The sequence below is a fragment of the Ceratotherium simum genome, chromosome 39 (genome assembly GCF_057802395.1).
Source record: "Ceratotherium simum simum isolate JZ-2026a chromosome 39, ASM5780239v1, whole genome shotgun sequence".
Lineage (NCBI taxonomy): Eukaryota > Metazoa > Chordata > Mammalia > Perissodactyla > Rhinocerotidae > Ceratotherium > Ceratotherium simum.
The window spans coordinates 582,090-589,892 of record NC_141938.1 but is presented as its reverse complement, the minus strand read 5'-3'; the positions used below and the strand labels follow the sequence as shown (position 1 = coordinate 589,892).

Below are 7,803 nucleotides of genomic sequence, written 5' to 3'. Positions count from 1 at the left end.
GAGGATATGATCGTAATGAGGAGAATAAAAATCAGTGACCAGCTATAATACACACTATATGTTAAAATCTACATTATCACGAAGAGCAGTTAAGGTAGTGACAACAATGATGCACTTAAATGTGAAAACCGTGCTCTCAGAGTTTCTCATGTTATAAAATTTTATAAATCGCCTTGGTTGTCAATTGTAGTTATTATTTATATGAGTAATGCAAATCATGACTATTCTTTCAGTAAAATAGAATGAAAATTACCTGGGATAATGTATGTCATTTGAGAAAAATATTATTCCTAAGAAATCCATGTTGCCCAATGAAAAAAAATGAGATTTCCCAAATAGTTCTGATCAAAAGTTGGGAAAAACTTCGTGAAGAAAGAAAAAAGATAAATGGAAAAACTGTCCATATATATGACTGAGCAGATAACTTAACAAAATAAGTTACTTAAGTTGTATGAAAAAGTTGAAGTCAAAGAAATGGACCCTTATGGACATAAATAGAAGGAGGAAGTTCTACTTGCACAATCTGATTTAAAAAAAGCAATTTTGGCTCTGTAGCTTTAGCTCTGCAATCAAGTGCACTTCATCAACCCAAGAGAATTATCCCATTTATAGCTGCCATCCCAAAGAATGTTTTCAGAGCCCTCTTTATGTCTTACTTCCTCAGGCTATAGATAAAGGGGTTCAGCATGGGTGTGACCACGGTGTACATCACTGAGGCTGTTGCACTTGAGTGTGAGCTGTGGCTACTATCAGAGCTAAAGTACACTCCTAGGGGCATAAATAAAATAAGGAGACCACTGAGAGATGAGATGCACAGGTGGAAAATGCTTTATATTTCCCCTGAGCTGATGAGAGTCCATGTATGGTGAAAACTATTATAGAGCATGAGTAAAGGATACCAGTCAGGGGACCAGCACCCAACAGCACTGCTGTAAAATATATGATCATATTGTTAAGAAAGGTGTCAGAACAGGCAAGCTGGACCACCTGATAGATTTCACAGAAAAATTGAGAGATTTGTGAGTCTACACAGAAGGACAGACCCAACACCATTAAGCTTTGTAACAAGGAATTCAGGACACTTATGATCCAGGACACCAGAACCAGCAGTACACAGAGCCGGGGGTTCATGAGGACTGTGTAGTGCAGGGGGAGGCAGATGGCCACAAGAGAATCATAGGCTATCACAGCCAGGAGAAAGTCATATAATCCTGCAAAGCGTATGTAATAATACATTTGGGTGATACAGCATGCATACATTATAATTCTGCTCTGCGTCTGGATGTTCTGCAGCATCTTTGGGATGGTGGTGGAGGAGAAACAGATGTCCACAAAGGACAGGTTGGAGAGGAAGAAGTACATGGGTGTGTAGATGTGGGAGTCAAAGATGGAAGGCAGGATGATTAGCAGGTTTCCACACACAGTGATCAGGTACATGGAGAGGAAAAGCCCAGATATGAGGGGCTGCAGTTATGGTTCCTCTGAAAATCCCAGAAGAAATTCTAGAAAATGTGTTTCATTCCTTGATTCCACGTGTTGGAGGTGACTACCACAAATAGAAAAAATACATGACTAACTTTCACACAAGCAAGCATTAGTAATACAGAATAAATGCTATATTTATATTTTAGAATCAATAAATTAATCTCAATATATTGTGCATGGCCTGGTCCCCACTAGGGCATCCCTAGTGCTGTTTCTCTTCAGGAATTCCTTTTCAACTGTCAACTTGTTCCTCCAGCATAATGTATCCTACTGTTTTGTTGAGTATCTTTCATGCATTTGAGGAAGATACATTGAATATAGACCAGGTTCCAACCACTGTTCTGAGAATGGAATGCTGAGAAACAAAAGCCCTTCATCCAATGATGGAGAAAAATATAACCCAGTAAAAATAATAGTATAACTTATCAGCTGGTGACAGATACTATGATGAAAAGGAAAACATGTAGAAAGGAGAAAGTGGATGAGGGATTAGTTTTTATTGGGAGTTGAGGCAAGACCTGCAAACAAGGTGGCATTTTAACAGACACCTGAAAGAAGGAACAGCCAGTGCAAAGGCCCTGAGGAATACGATTGTTTTAGAGAGTCAGGGCTCAAAATTAGCCAGTATGTTGAGGGAAATGAGCAAGAGGCAGAGTGAGGAGATGGTGTCAGAGAATGATGAGGAATGAGGTGGCCTCCTTGCTGCCGCTGAAACCTCAAGACACAGAGAGTCCCTTGTCCACACTAGGTAAACCTTGCACATTATTAATCTGGTTTCAAAGGCATCCTGTGAATTGAAAGGAATCTCCTCCTTAGTACATTCTCTTGATTGAATAATGTCTTCTGTGTTATAAGGGTCACCTTGGAATATATGAATTCAGGTGTCCCTTCTCTGAGGACTGCTTTCAGTTCACAGGGGTCTCACACACACACACACACACCAGACAGCACACCATGGCCTCCTCTTCTGTGTTACTTGTCAGAGTCTCGCTTCTCCCTGCTTCCCTCACTGTTTAGGATATAAGTGGATACAACTCAAGCTTTCCATAACAAGTGTGTTTCCCCTAAAGAATTTAGAAATGGTAACCAGATATTCCTATTTAAAGCCTCCCATGGACAAATAAACTTGGGGCTCCATCTTGGAATTACCATTTTCTGCCCTTTACTTAAAGAAACATAAACAACCTGTTAAATAAACATAAAAGGGAGAGGAGAATGAAATGAACATGAGGAAGAAAAAGATCTGTTAAGCTCAGATGATCCTTGAGAGTCTGTGAGAAAGAAAAAGATGCATTGGTTTCTTGTGGCTATCCCAAGATTAATTACATCCCCTTGATGCCCAGCAAAAATAATAGAGAAGAAAAAATACATTTGTCCCAAAGACAAAAGTAGTGATGAATTTATGATATGAGACACCTTACTGATTGAATATCCCAAGTGAAACTGACCAAAGAAAACAAACCAGTAATTCACAAAAGGAAATATTATACAAAATAAACAAAAGTTGGCTATATTTAATATCAAGCAGTAGAAGACTTGTTTTTCCTGTGCCTATTCTACGTTTATTTGACCACTTAGTTTTTATGTGGTTGGGTGGCAGATGAGGTAAGCCGCTTTCTCACTTCTCTTATGTGGCATCTTTTCTTTGTTTTTCCTCTACTTTGGGTTTTGTTGTCTTTTTTGACAAATCTATTGGGCACACTCTAGTCCTGGTTATAGTCATCATCCAACATGCAAAACTCTCCACATACTGTGCTCTATAAGATCCTGCATTCACTGTGACAATTCCACCCTCCTACACTGCGTAACTTTCTTCCTGTAATTTATCCCTGAGCACCTTATGTCACACCAAATTTATTTCATGGCACTCTGACTTCACTATATAATGCAAGATCCAAACAAGCAGGGCTTCACCAGTGTTGTTCACCTTCATATTTTCACAAATGTATGTGAGTACATGTGCACTTGTGTGGGAACAAATTTAAGTAAACAATACATTATGATGTATTTCACATTCATCTGCAAAAGGAATTGCAGAGAGAATGAAACCAGGTCAAATAGGGTGGCTTCAAAGCAAATGTAGTAAAAACAATTGAGTGGAGCATCAAAAACTAACTGAAACAAGATATAAAATAGCAATAATTCAGAGACGTCAACGTGCATCAAAAATTAAATTGGCAAAGGCATATATATAAAAGAATATAATATCTAATGATCCTAGAAATTATTGCAAATGGAAGATGCTCAGTTATTATTTGTTGAATGAATCAGAAATTAGGTCTTACTATATAAGTACATTTCATATATGGTAAGGTTGTATTTCAATATATTAGAAGAGATTGGATTGCTGAAAAATTTGGCAAAATGGATATTGAACTGGAAGACAATGAAATTGATCTCCACTCAGTCGTATTACAAAAAAATCGGGGCTGGCCCCATGGCATAGTGGTTAGGTGCGTGTGCTCTGCTGTTAAGGCCTGGGTTCAGATCCCGGGCGTGCACCAATGCACCGCTTGTCAGGCCATGTTGTGACACTGTCCCATATAAAGTGGAGGAAAGTGGGCAGGGATGTTAGCCCAGGGCCAGTCTTCCTCAGCAAAAAGAGGAGGATTGGCATGGATGTTAGCTCAGGGCTGATTTTCCTCACACAAGCAAAAAAAACTCATAGGGATTACCTACTCACTGTAAGAGCAATCAATGCTTTTTAGATGGACATCTAGAAAACTACATATTAAAATCTATTGCCTTAATTAAGGTGAGCCAAATCACCTTAATTAAGGCAAGAAAACTCAGAAGTAAGAAGATAGACATATTTAACTAAGTAAAGTGTAAAAGATTTTCATGGCCAAAACATCCCCTAAAAGTCAGCAAAGACAATAATATTTCTTTTTTTTTTGGTGAGGAAGATTAGCCTTGATCTAACATCTGTGCCCATCTTCCTCTATTTTGTGTGTGGGATTCTGCCACAGCATGGCTTGATGAGCAGTGTGTAGGTCTGTACCCAGGACCTGAACCTGTGGATCCCAGGCCACCAAAGCAGAGTGTATGAACTTAGCCATTACACCACCAGGCTAGCCCTGAGACACAATAATTTTAAAAATTCATTTGAAATATTGATAATGGTAGAATAATAGGTATATAATCTATGGGCATATAAAATTAATAGGCAATTCAAAGTGGTGATCAAATATATAAATCTTTGATCAAACTCAGTAACAATTTAGAAAACAAAAAAACATCTCTTTCACACTCACCAGGATGGGGAAACCTTAAACAGCTCTCACATTGACTGAGGTTGGAATGGGGTTGAGTAACAATGGGGTACTCTAATTTTTATGATAGAAATGTAGTGTTAAAACTTTGGGGAAACAATCTAAAGACACCTCTAAATATTAAAAGTACTCAGGGTTTCTCAATCTCAGCACTATCAACATTCTGGGCATGATCATTCTCCATGATGTGATCTGTCTTGTGCATTGTAGGATGTTTAGGGCATCCTTGGCCTCTACCCACCTCTCCCCAGGGTGACAGTCAAACAATTTTCCAAACATTGCTCAGTGTCCCCTGGGGGACAACATAGTTCCTGGTTAGAACAACGGTTTAAACTTAATTCCAAAATATTTTTGTAGCATTGGTATAATAGCAATGTAGAGACCCTTCAAAGTACAAGTAGCACAATTACACCGTGAAATATTATGAAGCCACTGAAATAATAAATCATCATTACGGTAGTTGATTGGAGGTAAGTCCATAAGGTATTATTGAGTAAGAAGGATAAGTGGGGATGAGGGAAAAAAAAAAAGACTGCTATGTAAAGATAGAAAAGATATAAAGATATAAAAAAGACTAAAATATAAAGATCATTTATGATGTGCACAGGATTCTATTCATGCATTTTATAAAAGTATACGAATATGCATGTGTGCATGTTATGGAAACAAGTTTATTTTGAAAGTAATAACTTATAGAAACAATGTCAGGGAGAATGAATGAGGTGAAGTACAGTTGTTTCAAAACTACTGTATGTAACAGAATTGAATGAAAATCTACAAATAACATATAAGGACATAAAATACAATAATTTCATAGTATCAACATTGGTCACTAATTCAAGACTAAATTGCCAAAATCTTGGAAATAAAATAATATAAAAAGATATTTTTATATGGGCAGGAAGCAGTATCTAAGTTATAATTTTATCTTACATAAAAATATATGAATTATAATACATTTATGAAGGAAATAGGTTATCTTTAGTCATATGGTAAAAAAAAATTCTTAATGATAAACGCCTTCCAAATGCCTAGGCTGTTGTGAGTTTTAGGAATAGATCTAGTCCAAAAACCCCTAAAGGAAAATAAATAACAGAGATATGAATACAAGTCTGAAATATTTATAAAGAGTGATTTATTAATGGAAGTTTCTACCTTTTAACTAACTTCATCCATTTCACCCACACCCCAAACTTCTAGTTATAAAATAAATAAGTCCTGGGTCTGTAATGTACATCATGTTGACTATACTTGATAATACAGTATTGTACATTTGAAAGTTGCTAAGAGAGTGGATCTTGAAAGTTCTCATCACAAAAAAATTACAACTATGTATGTTGATGGATGTAAACTAGACTTGTGATCATTTTGCAATACATACAAATATCAAATCATTATGTTGTACAAATAAAATTAATATGATGTTATATGTTAATTGTACCTCTTTCTGATAGCCTCTTATATCCATTAGTCTATGCAGGTTCCATCCCTTTCCTCTTCCCCTTTTATGCTTTTGTTATCACAAATTATTCTTTTTTGTGTTGTGAGTTTGTGACCATACTGAGGTGTTTGCAGTTGTTTTTGATGTTTCCTTTCCCTTTATCCTTTATTTTATAATTAAGTTTTTGCTAACCTATTCTGATACAGAACTACAATTTTCTGATTTTGTCTCTTTATCTCCTTGTTCAAAACTTTGTAAACCTTTGTTTTTTTGTTTCAGGTAGGAGGGCTCACTTCATCATTTCTTGTAAGGCAGGTCTAGTGGTGATGAACTCTCTCAGCTTTTTTTAATCTGGGAAAGCTGTTATTTCTCCATCATATCTGAAGGGTAGTTTTACTGGGTAGAGTATTCTTGGCTGATAGTTTTTGTCTTTCAGTATTTCAAATATACCATTCCACTCTCCTCTGGCCTGTAAGGTTTCTGCTGAGAAATCTGCTGAAAGCATGATGGGGGTTCCTTTGTAGGTTTTCTTCTCTCTTGCTGCCCTTAATATTTTTTATTTGTCATTGACTTTTGCCAGATTTAATATTATATGCTTTGGAGAAGGTCTTTTTGCACTGATGTAATTAAGAGTTCTATTGGCTTCATGTACTTGCATGTGCAGCTCCTCCTCCAGGTTTGGGCATTTCTCAGCTATTATTTCTTTGAACAAGCTCTCTGGTCCTTTCTCCCTCACTTCTCCCTCTGGGAGACCTATAATCCCTATGCTACTTTTCCTAATTGAGTCAAATATTTCTCGAAGAATCTCTTCATTTTAAAAAAAAATCTTAGTTCTCTCTCCTCATCCACCTGAAGCATTTCTAGGTTTCTATCTTTGAGCTCAATGATTCTCTCCTCCATAAGGTCTGCTCTATTTTTTATGCTTTCTATATTATTTTTTATCTCATTAATTGTGTTCTTCATGTTGAGAATTTCTGTTTGGTTTCTTTTTAGAGCTTCATTCTCTTTTGTGAAGCATTCGTTCTGTTCATTAATTTTATTCCTGAGCACATTGAACTGTCTTTCTGTGTTTTCTTGTAACTCATTGAGTTTCTTTATGACAGCTATTTTGGATTCTCTGCCAGTCAGATTGTAATCTTCTGTGATTTCAAGTTTGGCTTCTGGGGAGCTGTCATTTTCCTTCTGTTCTGCCATGTTACTGTAGCTCTTCATAGTGTTTGAGAATTGATCCTCTGCTGGCACATTTGTGGTAGTAACCACCTTTCTTATTTGGGTACAGCTTTGGTTACTTTGGTTCTGAGCTGCTTCCGGTTGTATTTGAGAGCCTGCACTTTCCACCCTCCAATGCCTCTGCTGGAGGCATCATCAGTGCCCCCCTTGTGCCGCTTGTGCCTCTGAGGTTGCTGGTGCCTTGCTGCCTATGATTTGCTGCAGTCTCAGGTGTTGTCACTGGGGTCACCAGGCTGCGAGCACTTTTGCTGCTTCTCGGGTCACCTGGGTCTCATGTTCCCCCACTTGCTTTCCACAGGCTTGGGTGCTGCTGCTTTCTACACCACCTATGCTGCTGCCCATGGGTTATCTGAGGGTGCTGGCAGCACTTCTGCC

General features: G+C 37.6%; 1 pseudogene; it reads right to left on the bottom strand.

Moving 5' to 3' along the window:
* Positions 1-583: 583 nt before the first annotated feature.
* Positions 584-7,770, bottom strand: LOC101399968 (olfactory receptor 7A17-like; annotated as a pseudogene).
* Between the last annotated feature and the right edge of the window lie 33 nt (positions 7,771-7,803).